General features: G+C 45.3%; 1 long non-coding RNA gene across 1 annotated transcript in view; it reads left to right on the top strand.

Annotated features, from left to right (window-relative positions):
- LOC138425314 (uncharacterized) overlaps positions 1-14,937 on the top strand; it is a 32,804-nt gene extending 17,867 nt beyond the window's left edge. Inside the window, exons 5-6 of the long non-coding RNA XR_011251167.1 lie at positions 10,198-10,316; positions 14,870-14,937. This is a non-coding gene — a long non-coding RNA (uncharacterized lncRNA). The remainder of the gene's footprint in view (positions 1-10,197; positions 10,317-14,869) is intronic.
- Positions 14,938-15,675: the final 738 nt, after the last annotated feature.

Below are 15,675 nucleotides of genomic sequence, written 5' to 3'. Positions count from 1 at the left end.
GAGGAGGGTATTTCAGCCTCCCATCCTGCATGGATTCCCTGGACTGAGTGTTTGTGTCCTCTCAGAACTCACATGTTGAAACTCTAGTTCCCAATTGGCAGGTGTTTGGAGACGCTTTGAGGGGTAATTAGGTCATGAGGCTGGAGCCCTCAAGACGGGATTAGTGCTCTTACGAGAATACACGGGAGAGTTTGCTTCCTGTCTCTGCTCTCTGCCATGTGAAGATACAATGAGAAGATGATGGTCTACAAGCTGCAGAGTGATCTCACACCAGACACTGGGTCTGTGGGCACCTTGGTCTTGGACTTTTCGGCTCCAGAACCACATGGCATAAGTTTCTGTGCTTAAGTCACCCAGTCTGCGGTGTTTTGGTTATATCCGCCTGAGCTATCTAAGACAGTGGGTACATGCACTCCACTGGCCCTCCATTTCTTCGGGTGGGCAGAGACATGTTTACAATGTGAGACAACGTGACAGTGGACCCACTTGGCCTGGTGTGGACGGAATCTGGCTTAAGGGTAGACTGAGGGCCTCTTCAACTGCCTGAGAAAAGGAACTAGATGAGGAAATAGAGCATGTCCTCTGAAGTGCGGAAACTATGCGCTTATTGTTGGGCAGTCGCTCAGTTGTGCCCGACTCTTTGCAATTCCAGGGCCTGCAGCACATCAGGCTTCCCTGTCCTTCACTATCACCCGGAGTTTGCTTAAACTCTGCTGAGTTGGTGATAATATCCAAACATCTCACCCTCTGTCACCCCCTTCTCCTGCTCTCAATCTGTCCCAGCTGAAACCAGAGCTATTAAATATTGGCCATTTAAAATTATTATAACATATTATTTTCATTCATTTGTTAAACGAAGATCTGATCCACATAAATAATAACGCACTGTTTAGTAAGCACATCAGAGACCCAGGCATGTACAAAGCACTTCACACAAATTCGTTGTTTTCCTTCCCACAGCCCTCCAAAGTAGCTTCTATTGTGCCATTTCACAATTGAGGAAGCCGCATCTGAGGGTCTGAGTGGTTAAATAACTCATCCAAGGGCACAACAATAAATAGCAGAACTGGGACTTGAAGGCATTTCTCTCTGACTCAGAAACCAATTATCATATGGGGACTCTGTGTGCTTTCTTTGAAACTACTCTGTGAATCTAAAGTCATTCCAAAATAAAGAAGGTTATTTGAAAAATAACACCCATTGTCTAAATCGATTCACTAGACTATTTTTTCAAGCAACGTGTGAGAGTTTTGCTTTGCTTATTTGCTAAATTTCCTGGAAATTTTGAAAGTGTGTTACATTGTCACCTGGGGGTCCTTCCGGCATCTATATTCCTAAAGTGTTCTTCTTTTATTTCTTCACGTAAAACACTGAGTAGAGCCTACCACGTGGAAAGCTCTCAATAAATGTTAGTCATCACCACCATCATTATCACATCACTGTCTTCACAAACAACCATTGGTTACTTTATATTTTAAAAGCCAGCGAACATATTAATCCCCCCTCCTAGACAGTGAATGACTCAAGAGCAGGGCCAATAGTAGGTGCTTAACCTATTATTGAAACAAATAAATCCCTGTGCTCACAACTAGATATTGCAGTAAAGACTTCTGACCAATGGGCGGTTTGTTCTTGCTTCTGTCTCTAATTCTCCTTAGACCTGGGGGAGCAGGGGTGTTGCCAAAGTGCTGTGTCCTCCGTGACTCTTGGCCACTTTGTAAGAGAAGCAGCAGCCTTGTTCTAGCCAGCTGATGGCTTGGGGTCGGGATGCAACTGACTTAAAAGCACCTGTTCCTAAGACAGTTTTCCTCTTGCATGTCCTCCTTTGGCTCTAACTCGGTCAAGTCCAGCACCCCTCCTTGCTGTGCTGTGCATCAGGGGAAAACCCACACATGGGAACGCAATTGGTGTGCCCCCTCATCCCTCATGGACACAATTTAAAAGGAGGCAGATTATGTTTTCTTGCTGTCATGTTTGTTTCATACGCCATGTCCCCATTTTCACTAAATGCCAACAACTGCTTATGAATCCCCAGGAGCCGGGAAGATTGGGGGCATGGTTCCAGAAGCCTGATGCATCAGGAAATGTGAACTCTGAAAAACAAAAGTTTTCACTGAGGCTTTGCTGAGCTAGCACACTCTGTGTGTTCACTGAGACGGCAGGCCCCATCACATGAGTTTGCTCAACCAACTGGTGATGCCTGACCAGGGTACTGTTTTCAAAGATGTTAGTTCTAGGTAATTGCTGGAAAAACCCTCTAGCTCAGCACTACCCAACAGAACTTGCTGCAACGCTGGAGATTTTTACGTCTACCTCGGCCAATAAGGTAACTACAAGCCACATGTAGTTATTGAACACTTCAACTATAGCTAGTGCAAGTGAGAAGCTGTTTTATCTGTTTTAACTTACTGAGACTTAATTTGCCTCATGTGGCTAGTGGGGAAGTCCAGAAGGCTTAGTGGTAAAGAATCTGCCTGCAGTGTAGGAGGTGTGGGTTTGATCCCTGGGTCAAAAATCTCCCCTGGAGAAAGAAATGGCAACCCACTCCAGTATTCTTGCCTGGAAAATCCCATGGACAGAGGAGCCTGGCTGAATATAGTCCATAAGATCACAAAAGTTGGACATGACTGAGCGACTAAACCACAACAAAGTGGCTATCCTACTATCATATCATAGTGCGGTTCTGGGTGAGCAAGACTGGGAATGAAGGACACTCAATGTTAAAACAAGACAATCCCAGGCAAACCAGGATACTCCATCACTCTAAGCAGATCCCTTTGCAAAATATGTTTGGCATTTTTGGAAGCGTGAATTAGACCCATGCTGGCTATAATGTAGAGTGAAAGGGAGAGAAACGCAGAGGCAAGATCAAGAACTGAGTTTTCCTTCCCAAGCAAAACACAAATAAAATATTTCTTCAAATGAAGGGATTGATGTGCTCATGGAGTTGATTCTTCAAACTGAAATAGCCCATGTAAAACTGCAATAAAAGTATGAATATAGGAAACACCAATAAGACACTTGGCCTCAGACTATCTGAGGGCACCACCAGTAACCTACTTGAGCATAGTCTGAAGCCCACTCAGGTGGGAAAATAGAAGGTAATTGGTGGTGAATTCACTGAAAAACCATGCCTGTTTTGATTTCCTCCTCCCAGCCAAGGGAAAGTCTTCTCTACCCCAGAGTTTCATCTACCTGCCAGCCAGCAAGCCTGAAACTCACCTTGAATGGCTTCCTCTGGAGTAAGCATTGTCCTCTGTTAAAATACAGATATCTTCTAAGAAGGGTCACAGAGGACCATATATTAGTATCATTTTGTAATTCAAAAATTTATTAGATTGATCTGAACTACCAAGATTGTGAAGGAATGAAATAAAGCAGTAGTCTCCCAGCACCTTTGAGTATGTATTCTTATCAAGAAAACTTTTGATCTCTGTCCCCAGTATATGTATATTTATTGGTAACTACTGTCTATCCAAGAATACACAGAAGAACTGTACAAAAAAGATCTTCATGACCCAGATAACCACAATGGTATGATCACTCACCTAGAGCCAGACATCCTGGAATGCGAAGTCAAGCGGGCCTTAGGGAGCACCCTATGAACAAAGCTAGTGGCTGCTAAGTCACTTCAGTCGTGTCCGACTCTGTGAGACCCCAGAGACGGCAGCCCACCAGGTCCCGTGTCCCTGGGATTCTCCAGGCAAGAACACTAGAGTGGGTTGCATTTCCTTCTCCAGTGCATGACAGTGAAAAGTGAAAGTGAAGTTGCTCAGTCGTGTCCGACTCTTAGCGACGCCATGGACTGCAGCCTACCAGGCTCCTCTGTCCATGGGATTTTCCAGGCAAGAGTACTGGAGTGGGTTGCCATTGCCTTCTCCGAAAGCTAGTGGAGGTGATGGAATTCCAGTTGAGCTATTTCAAATTCTAAAAGATGATGCTATGAAAGTGCTGAATTCAATATGTCAGCAAATTTGGAAAACTCTGCAGTGGGAGCAGGAAAAGGACTGGAAAATGTCAGTTTTCATTCCAATTCCAAAGAAAGGCAAGGCCAAAGAATGTTCAAACTACCATACAATTGCACTCATCTCACACGCTAGCAAAGTAATGTTCAAAATTCTCCAAGCCAGGCTTCAACAGTACATGAACTGTGAACTTCCAGATATTCAAGCTGGAATTAGGAAAGACAGAAGAACCAGAAATTACAACATCTGCTGGATCATTGAAAAAGCAAGAGAGTTCCAGAAAAACATCTACTTCTGCTTTATTGACTATGCCAAAGCCTTTGACTGTGTGGATCACCACAAACTATGGAAAATTCTTAAAAAGATGGGAATACTAGACCACCTGACCTGCCTCCTGAGAAATCTGTATGCAGGTCAGGAAGAAACAGTTAGAACTGGACATGGAACAACAGACTGGTTCCAAATTGGGAAAGGACTACATCAAGGCTGTGTATTGTCACCCTGGTTATTTAACTTGTATGCAGAGTACATCATATGAAATGCTGGGCTGAATGAAGCACAAGCTGGAAGCAAGATTGTTGGGAGAAATACCAATAACCTCAGATATGCAGACGACACCGCCCTTATGGCAGAAAGTGAAGAGGAACTAAAGAGCCTCCTGATGAAAGTGAAAGAGGAGAGTGAAAAAGTTGGCTTAAAGCTCAACATTCAGACAACTAAGATCATGGCATCCAGTCCCATCGCTTCATGACAAATCGATGGGGAAATGATGGAAACAGTGAGAGACTTTATTTTTTGGGGCTCCAAAGTTACTGTGGATGGTGACTGCAGTTGTGAAATTAAAAGATGCTTTCTCCTTGGAAGAAAAGCTATGACCAACCTAGACAGCATATTAAAAAGCAGAGACATTACTTTGCCAACAAAAGTCCCTCTAGTCTAAGCTATGTTTTTTCCAGTAGTCATGTATGGATGTGAGCATTGGACCATAAAGAAGGTTGAACACTGAAGAATTGATGCTTTTGAACTGTGGTGTTGGAGAAGACTCTTGAGAGTCCGTTGGACTGCAAGGAGATCCAACCAGTCGATCCTAAAGGAAAATCAGTCCTAAATATTCATTGGAAGGACTGATGTTGAAGCTGAAACTCTAGTCCTTTGGCCACCTGATGCAAAGAACTGACTCATTTGAAAAGACCCTGATGCTGAGAAAGAGTGAAAGTGGGAGGAGAAGGGGATGAGAGAGGATGAGATGGCTGGATGGCATCACCGACTTGATGGACATGAGTTTGAGTAAGCTCTGGGAGTTGGTGATGGACAGAGAAGCCTGGCGTGCTGTGGTTCATGGGGTTGCAAAGAGTCGGACATGACTAAGCAACTGAACTGAACTGAACTATCTATCCAGGGCTTTCCTGGTGGCTCAGATGGTAAAGAACCTGCCTGCAAAGCAGGAGACCAGGGTTCGGTCGGTGGATCTGGAAGATCTCCTGGAGAAGGGAATGGCTACCCGCTCCGGTACTCTTGCCTGGATAATTCAATGAACAGAGGAGCGTGGTGGGCTGCAGTCCATAAAGTTGCCAAGAGTTAGACACAACTAAGCAACTAACACTTTTACTGTCTATCCATATGTTTTAATAAAGCATTTTTTAAAAATATTTTGAAGAAAAACCCCACTTTCTGTTTTGTCTTATTTTGCTTTGCTTTGCTTTGCTGTTCTCATGTCTCTAGTTCATTTGCTCTAAATCGGCATCCATGTTAAAATGTGTTTGTAATTTCAGTCAATTGGTTACCTGAATCGCGATGGCTTTAAAAGTAATTATGTCTGAGATGTCTTGGTGTCATTAAAAAGAGTTAAAAATTATCTTGTTTCACATTTTAGCATAAATTACTTAGGTTTTATTTCTCTTATCTTGCTCCTTCACATTTAAACCTTTCTTGTACATTTCTTTTTCTTATCATTGGACCGTGGGAGGATGGTGGTGAACTGGAGATACAGTTGCTGAGATACATATGAGAATGAAATCAAGGCATTGGGTCTGGCTCCTTTATGGACTTGTGGTCTTGCTGTCAGCGGTCACTAAACTTCATTGTGCACAAGAATTAGCTAGAGATCTTTTTTAACCTCTGATGCCAACCCAAGAGATTCTGTTTCAGTGGGTCTGGGGAAGAATCAGCCTTTGGAATAAGATCCCCTCCCCGCCCCTCCCATGCAGGCAGTCCGTAATTGGGCTGTACTCATATCTCCAGAAATACTGGAGGAGACAGTGGGAATGGGTGATCACCAAGGTACCCTTGCTGCTGCTGCTGCTAAGTTGCTTCAGCCGTGTCCGACTCTGCACGACCCCAGAGACGGCAGCCCACCAGGCTCCCCCATCCCTGGCATTCTCCAGGCAAGAACACTGGAGTGGGTTGCCATTTCCTTCTCCAATGCAGGAAAGTGAAAAGTGAAAGTGAAGTAAAACAGTCTTGACTTTATAACATGGTGACAACAGCTCAGAAACGTGACTTCTGTCACAGAATTGCTAGAAATGGGGAAATGGAGGGGCGGAGTGTGTGGCTGTGGGTGTAGATGTAAGCGGATGCAACACCACGTTTCTATGACACAACACTTAGAATTGATTTTCTTTCTCAAGAAGGAAGCTTGTTTTGAATGTATCCGTTTTCAATATGCTAAATCCTTTAGAAATTATACCTTTTTAGTCTTAAGCTTCTGAAGAATTATTTGCAAATTCATGTCTCATTAACAACTGTGCCACACACAGCCCCGGAAGCCCCCCAAAAACAATTGTTTAAATCAGATATCTTGATTTGTGGTTCACAGTGAGACTTAGGTCAGACGCTGGGACACCAAGAGAACACACTAAAAGAACCAAGAGACACTAAAAGAACACAGACAGCTGATGACGCACAACTGTACACTTTCCTTTCTGCCATAGATGGGTTATATAATCAGGAGGACAGAGACAGTTGAATAATTCACTTCCTAGGAACCTCTTAAGCCCAGTAAGCGTACAGACCCTAAATAGATGAGCCTAATCCCCAGATCCTGAGCATATCCAGACCTGTCTGTACCAGCATGAACACAGGGCGTGGTTCTGAAGATAGAATTTTATGTATGCCTACTGATTAAGAGAATGGTAGTTATTGTTGGGGAGAAGACAATGGCACCCCACTCCAGTACTCTTGCCTGGAAAATCCCATAGACGGTGGAGCCTGGTAGGCTGCAGTCCATGGGGTAGCTAAGAGTCGGACATGACTGAGCGACTTCACTTTCACTTTTCATTTTCATGCATTGGAGAAGGAAATGGCAACCCACTCCAGTGTTCTTGCCTGGAGAATCCCAGGGACGGGGGAGCTTGGTGGGCTTCCGTCTATGGGGTCGTACAGAGTCGGACATGACTGAAGCGACTTAGCAGCAGTTATTGTTGAAATAGAAATAAAACCCCAATTCAAATTTAGGCTTCTCGTAAAGTCTTCTTGCAATTCAATATTCACTTTCACCACTTTCTTCTCTTTTCTTTGTTTAGAGACATGCATGACTTCGAAAAGTCAATGTGGGTCATTAGAAAATGAACTTCTTTCTTTGCTTATAGGAATTAATTTGGCAGGCCATGATTAATTGAGCAAGAATGCTTGCAGTAACCATATTTTGTGTATCTAACCCTCTGAATAAGATTGCGCCCTGTGATTACTTTGAAATGCTGCCTAAGTTTACGTTTTGAGGGCTCAGGGTTGCCAGAGGGCTTTAGGGAGAGCCTCATGATGTGAGAGAGGAAGGTTTCTTGTTGCTTGATTTCACAGAAGTCATATTCTCAAGCAGAATTCTGTGATTTGCTTCTCATTGAAAGCATGTCAGTCCTGAGAGAAAAGTATTGATCATTCTAATCAAATCCCTGAGATTTGCTGGTTTAGTTCAATAGGAAGATCTAACAGGAGAAGCACCACGACTCACCCTAACCAGCAAGGTTAACTGTGATACAGAGGGTTTACGTGAATTTAGCACCTTATCCTATTCCCCTCCCTCCGGGGCCACAGCGGTCCACCAACAGATTTCTTCCCCACTCTCTCATACACCTTAAGGATGTTTTTCAGTGTTTCTCAAGTACTTATCAGTTTCATCCCTTTTAAGCTGAGAGGCTGAAGAGCTGTGACAGGGTGGAGCGGGTTGCATCAGGCTTGACCAGTGGCACTTAGGGGCCAGTAGTCGGTGTGTGTGTGGGGTGCCCTTTTCTTCCCCTCTGCTGCTCCTAGCTGGAAACTTTGCCACCAAAAGTTTTCCCTGGCTCGTTGGTGGTAACTCATCTTGTTGATTGAAAAATAAAAGAGAAAAACACTAGGCACCACGGTGCATGTCAATACCTGGGACATCGGGAAATAAGGCAGGCGAGACGGTGCTAAATTCCTCTTAGCTTTATTCTTTCTCAGGGTATAGGGGAAACTTTTTCTGATTGTGTTAGTGAAAGTGTCAGTCGCTCAGGCGTGTCTGACTCTTTGCGACTTCATAGACTGTAGCCCACCAGGCTCCTCTGTCCATGGAATTCTCCAGGCAAGAATACTGGAATGGGTTGCCATTTCCTTTTTCAGGGGATGTTCCTGAGCAAGGGATCAAACCCGGGTCTCTCGCACTGCAGGCAGATTCTTTACTCACTGCAGGCAGTGAGCTACAAGGGAAGCCCTTTTCTGATTGTAAAGAAGAGAATAAATTACAGCTGGACCCCTAGGCTTTGAAAGGAAGAATGATGAAGGAAAGGGGCGTTTCTCAACTTGTACGCACTCAGTGCTCCAGAGATGATTCATGGAGCGTTCAAACGCTGGGTGCCTGAGGCCCTCCCACTACAGCTTGGCTGGGTAGGTGTGTTTGGTGTGGCCTAGCATTGGTGTGTTTGGTGTGGCCTAGCATTGGTGCGACCCCACTCCAGTACTCTTGCCTGGAAAATCCCATGGACAGAGGAGCCTGGTAGGCTGCAGTCCATGGGGCCGCTAAGAGTCGGACCTGACTGAGTGACTTCACTTTCACTTTTCACTTTCCTGCATTGGAGAAGGAAATGGCCACCTACTCCAGTCTTCTTGCCTGGAGAATCCCAGGGATGGGGGACCCTGGTGGGCTGCCGTCTCTGGGGTCGCACAGAGTCGGACACAACTGAAGCGACGTAGCAGCAGCAGCAGCAGCAGCAGCAGCAGCAGCATTGGTGTGAACACCAAAGGAGCAAGTGGCAGGACACCCCTGGCTTGCTCTTCTCTGTGCCTCATTGGGTTTTTCTGGCCTAGATCTTCCAGAGATGGTCACTCAGCAGCACAGGGTCCGCAGTGACAAGTGTACTTGCCAGGGGCCTTCCGGCGGCAACAGTGCTGTATTGGAGAGCTAACACAATAATGACTTAGTGGTTTAAAGTTTAGGAAAGTTTTCACTAAATTAGAGGAGGAGGAAGAGTACTTGAGCACATCACTGGGGAGGATGCGCAGGTGAGGAAGGCCTTTCAGTGTTTCGGAAAGCACATCTCTATGACACCCTGCTGACATTTACCCTATAGGAGTTTGATAATAGATACTCACTGTCAGTGGGTATTTTAAGAACACAAGGAAACAAGATGCCCTGCGTAGTGTTTAAGTTGGAGAAAATGACACGTGGAGGAGGAAAGGGCATCCTGCTCTTAGATCTCAATGTATCTAGTGGGCAGGGAGATTCCTCATCACCCCCTCACCCCTCCATCATCTTTGACCAAAGAAGTTTAAAAGGCATTAAACCTCTCCATGCGATTTCACATGAGAACTGGAATTGAGCAGACATCTGGCAACACTTCACTGGCACAGAAAACAAATGTTCAGAAACCCCAGCTGGAGTTCTAAGAAGCCGCACAAATCCACATCGCTGCCCACCCACTGGAGGGCCCCTTGCCCTCTCCACAACTGCTCATCTTCACACCCTAATAAAGCTCAAATGCCAACTCCCAGGCATGGAGCTCACGTCCGGCGGCCCGAGTTTCCTAAGAGTGAAAGGCAGGGAGTTGAGACCACACCAGCTTCCTGCGTGCAGGGGGTCTTCCAACCCAGAGCTCCGCTGGCCACCGGCCGCCTCTTGCCCAAAGGTCAGAAACGCTGAGTGGGCCGGGCAGTGCCCTCGCCCGCTTACCTGGTGATGCAGCCACCTCTCTGTCCCAGCCAGTTGTCGGTCTGGTAGCATGTTTACCTGCAACCTGTTTTTCTTAAGACTTAGCCTCACCTTGTGCTGTTTCCACAGGGATGGCTCTGTTCCCAACCACGGTCATCACATGCTAAGTTGCAAAATAGAAGAACGAGAAGGGCGACACTGGTCTGGGGAGTCCCTGGGGCTGGCTGCTCGCGAGAATGCTCTCAAAGGTAAGCAGCCAGCATGCCTGACTGATGAATGGCGACAGTTGTGGCTCCCAGGAAGTGGGGGCACAGTCGCTGGCAAGAGCCACTTTTTTTTTTTTTTCATGAGTGGGTGTTCAGAGGCAACACCCTGCAGAGCTGGCATCGTGCACCTGAAGGAGGAATGTACAGAAACAGGGCGACGGAGGGAGAGGGTATGCGTGCGTGTGTGAATACAGCACAAAAGGTTTCTATCACTGAAGCCAAAAACTGGATTCCCTTTTTTTGAAGTTGCTTTATTGGAGTATCAATATACAGAAAACCGCACATATCTAGGGCTTCCCATATTGGTGATAGTGGTAAAGAACTTGCCTGCCAATTCAGGAGACATGGGAGACACGAGCTTGATCCCTAAACTGGGAAGATCCCCTGGAGGAAGGCATGGCAATCCACTCCAGTATTCTTGCCTGGGAAATCCCATGGACAGAAGAGCCTGGTGGGCTACAGTCCATAGGGTCACACAGAGTCAGACACAACTGAAGCATCTTAGCATGCACACACATATCTAAGGTGTACAAACTGGTGAGTTCAGATGTATGCAAAGACATGATACCATCACTATAATCAAGGTAGCAGACATTTCTGAAACCTCCCAACTTTTCCTGGTATTCCTTAGGCTTTTTAAATTGTTTTGTTTCTTGTGATCAGAACACCTAACATGAGAGCTACACTCCTAACAAAATGTTAAGTGCACGGCCCTGTCTTGTTAACTGTAGGCATATGCTATACAGCAGATCTCTCTAACTTATTCATTTAGCATAACTGAAACTTTATACCCATTGAACAACAGCTCCACATTTATAACTGGTTTTCCTTTAACTAAACCTCTATTTTACAAGAAGTTGCAAGAGCTTTGGGTTCTCCTCCCATGAAGCAGCATGATTCAGCAGTGGTTTTCAAACATTTTTTTTTTAACACTGGAAGCCTCTTTTTTTTTTTTTTCCCCCCCAAAGTCCTATTCCTGAGCCCCAAACTACAAAAGAGATCAAAGCAGAGGGTCTGTGGTTGGAGTGGGTGCTGGCCCCAGAGACCCAAACCCTTCACTGATCCCCCTCTCTGTGTTCAGGAAAACCCCAGAGGCACCCACATGGAGGCCCTAATGCTCCCCAGAAAATATTTAACAAACACCTGGATGAGTAGGAAGGAGTCTGGCAAACCTGCGTTTAGATTCTGACTCTGGTGTGTGTGATCATTGAGACCTTTGGTCACTCATTAACACCTCTGCACCTCAGTTTCCTCATCTGTAAAATGGGAGTAATAACACTTATGTAGCTACAAGGACGGCAGAAAATGCAGTTAAGGCACTCAGCACCCAGTCTGGCACACGGGGCTCTTTATATGACTTGTTGGCTTAGTTATTTCGGGGAGTGTTGGGCTGTGGCCAGGAGAGTAAAAGAGTGACAGCAGGGAGACTTTCCTTAGCTCAGAACTGTTACAGTGGTTACTATCTTATTTGGCAGTCCTTTCTTAAAAGCATATGAATGCTTTGTTTGGTATACCCTCTTTGAAAATGGGACAGTGAGGAGAGTAAATAGACAACACATTAAATGGGACAAATCTATTTGCAAATTACATATCTGATAAGGGTCTAATATTCAAAACATATAAAAACTCCTATAACTCAACAGCAACAAAATCATATCAAAATAGGTAATGACTTGAGTAGTTATTTGTACAACTCCAAAGAAGATATACAAATGGTCATCAAGCTCTTGAAAACATGCTCAACATCCTTAGTCATTCAGTTCAGTTCAGTTCAGTTCAGGTGCTCAGTCGTGTCCAACTCTTTGCGACCCCATGAATCGCAGCACGCCAGGCCTCCCTGTCCATCACCAACACCCGGAGTTCACTCAGACTCACGTCCATCGAGTCAGTGATGCCATCCAGCTATCTCATCCTCTGTCGTCCCTTTCTCCTCCTGCCCCCAATCCCTCCCAGCATCAGAGTCTTTCCCAATGAGTCAACTCTTTGCATGAGGTGGCCAAAGTACTGGAGTTTCAGCTTTAGCATCATTCCTTCCAAAGAACACCCAGGGATGATCTCCTTCAGAATGGACTGGTTGGATCTCCTTGCAGTCCAAGGGACTCTCAAGAGTCTTCTCCAACACCACAGTTCAAAAGCATCAATTCTTCGGCACTCAGCCTTCTTCACAGTCCAACTCTCACATCCATACATGACCACTGGAAAAAGCATAGCCTTGACTAGATGGAACTTAGTCGGCAAAGTAATGACTCTGCTTTTGAATATGCTATCTAGGTTGGTCATAACTTTTCTTCCAAGGAGTAAGCACCTTTTAATTTCATGGCTGCAGTCACCATCTGCAGTGATTCTGGAGCCCCAAAAAATAAAGTCTGACAGTGTTTCCACTGTTTCCCCATCTATTTCCCATGGAATGATGGGACCGGATGCCATGATCTTCATTTTCTGAATGTTGAGCCTTAAGCCAACTTTTTCACTCTCCTCTTTCACTTTCATCAAGAGGCTTTTTAGTTCTTCACTTTCTGCCATAAGGGTGGTGTCATCTGCATATCTGAGGTCATTGATATTTCCCCCAGCAATCTTGATTCCAGCTTGTGTTTCTTCCAGTGCAGCATTTCTCATGATGTACTCTGCATAATTAGGGAAATGCGAATCAAAACTACAATGAGATACCACTTCACATTCACAAAGTTGGCCATTGTAAAACAGAAAATGACCAGTGTTTATGAGGATGTGGAGAAATCATAAACTTCCGACATTGCTGATGGGAATGTAAAATGATACAGTCAATCAGTCAGTCAGTTCAGTCGCTCAGTCGTGTCTGACTCTTTGTGACCCCATGAATCACAGCACGCCAGGCCTCCCTGTCCATCACCAACTCCCGAAGTTCACTCAGACTCACCTCCATTGAGTCAGTGATGCCATCCAGCCATCTCATCCTCGGTCGTCCCCTTCTCCTCCTGCCCGCAATCTCTCCCAACATCAGAATCTTTTCCAATGAGTCAACTCTTCACATGAGGTGGCCAAAGTACTGGAGTTTCAGCTTCAGAATCATTCCCTCCAAAGAAATCCCAGGGCTGATCTCCTTTAGGATGGACTGGTTGGATCTCCTTGCAGTCCAAGGGACTCTCAAGAGTTTTCTCCAACACCACAGTTCAAAAGCATCAATTCTTCAGTGCTCAGCTTTCACTATAAGCGTGGCTAAGAGCAGACTCATCACCTACTCCCTCAAATTAGCTTACTGACTTCTAGCTCAGTTACATGTCCCAGAGCCATCACATTTCCAAGAAAGGAGAAAGACATTCATCTGTTGAAGACACATTCAGTTCAGTTCAGTCACTCAGTCGTGTCTGACTCTTTGCAACCCCATGAATTGCAGCACTCCAGGCCTCCCTGTCCATCACCAACTCCCGGAGTTCACTCAGATTCACGTCTGTCGAGTCAGTGATGCCATCCAGCCATCTCACCCTCTGTCGTCCCCTTCTCCTCCTGCCCCCAATCCCTCCCAGCATCAAAGTCTTTTCCAATGAGTCAACTCTTTGCATGAGGTGGTCAAAGTACTGGAATTTCAGCTTCAGCATCATTCCTTCCAAAGAAATCCCAGGGCTGATCTCCTTCAGAATGGACTGGTTCTATCTCCTTGCAGTCCAAGGGACTCTCAAGAGTCTTCTCCAACACCACAGTTCAAAAGCATCAATTCTTCGGTGCTCAGCTTTCTTCGCAGTCCAACTCTCACATCCATACATGACCACTGGAAAAACCATAGCCTTGCACAGCATCTATATAGAAGGGTAGTAGTCCCTTAAAAAGTTAAATATAGACTTGTCATATGGGCCTAACAATTCCACTTGTACGTATGTACTCAAAGGAATTGAAAACAAATGTGCAAACAAAAGCTTGTAAACAAATGTTCACAGCAGGTTTATTCACAACATGCAAAAGCTGTAAACAACCCAAATGTTCATCCACTGATGAGTGGATAAACCAAATGGGCTCTGTCCATACCACAGAATATTACTCATCCATAAAGGGAATGAAGTACATGCCAAAATATGGATGAACCTTGAAAACATTATACAGAGTGAAAGAAGCCAGACACAAAAGGCCAGATATTGTGTGGTTCTATTTATATGAAACATAGGAAGGAGCAAATCTATAGCAATAGCATTCAAATGAGTGACTGCCAAGGACTGGGGGAGGTAGAAATGAGGGAGTCACTGCCAGTGGGTAGCAGTTTCCTTTCGTGGTGATGAAGAAGTTCTGAAACCAGATGGTGCTGATGGTTGAGCAGCGTTATGAATGTACTTGATACCACTGAATTGTACACTTCAAAATGATTAAAATATAAGTTTTCTGTTATGTGTATTTTATCACAATTAAAAAAAAATAGGACAAATGCTTATCTAGCCAAGATACAGCTTGTGCATTTTAAAAGTGATTTTGGTTTTTCTTTTTTCTTTGACCTTTTGGCATACACATAGCAAAACACAGCCCTAAAATGCCAGGACATTGGTTCTAAAGAAGACTCATTCTTGTTTCAGGGGCTCACCTCCCTCCAGAGGGCCAAGGAGAACTGAACTGAAGAATAAAAATGACAGTGAAAAAGTCACTCAGTCGTGTCTCTCTTTGCGACCCCATGGACTGTAGCCTGCCAGGGTCCTTCACCCATGGAATTTCCCAGGCAAGCGTTCTGGAGTGGATTTCCATTTCCTTCTCCAGGGTATCTTCCCGACCCAGGGATTGAACCCGGGTCTCCCGCCTTGCAGGCAGATGCGTTATCATCTGAGCCACCAGGGAAGCCTGCCTGGAGAATACGAGTGCCCATTCCACCCTCGAGGGATACCTTGAAAGGGAAATATTCCAGGAACCAGACCCAGAGCCTAACTGGGTTGTGACAGAGCACCCCCGCTTGATTCCTTGGACATAGGTACTCTCAGCCTTATGGCAGGGAGGGGTGCCACATTCAGGCCTTGGTTTATGACATGGCCCTGCTAAGCTCATAACACTTTCCCTGGGCTCCTGCCCTAGGAAGGGACATGTCAGGAGCTGTAGTTTCAGGCACCTTTCCTGGGATTTCGAGTGAGACCCAGCTCTGGGGCAGGATTTGGAATCCCGTGGGCTGTTTGGCCCACATACCTCCCCTTGGGCCACCTTTGCTGTTGCCGTTATTTTTAATTGGTGGGGCAATCACTGTACCCCTTTGCACAGCTTTCATCTGGAGAATCTTAAAGCTCTTTACCACCATTCCATTCCATCACAGCCCTTTTTAGCAACAATCTTTTTTTTTTTTTTTGCATTCCAAGCTATAAAAACAAAATTCTTGGTGAGGCAAGCAGACTCCCTTTAG

The sequence above is a fragment of the Ovis canadensis genome, chromosome 20 (assembly GCF_042477335.2).
Source record: "Ovis canadensis isolate MfBH-ARS-UI-01 breed Bighorn chromosome 20, ARS-UI_OviCan_v2, whole genome shotgun sequence".
NCBI classification, from domain to species: domain Eukaryota; kingdom Metazoa; phylum Chordata; class Mammalia; order Artiodactyla; family Bovidae; genus Ovis; species Ovis canadensis.
The sequence above is the reverse complement of the archived record's forward strand: the minus strand, read 5'-3'. Positions and strand labels throughout refer to the sequence as shown.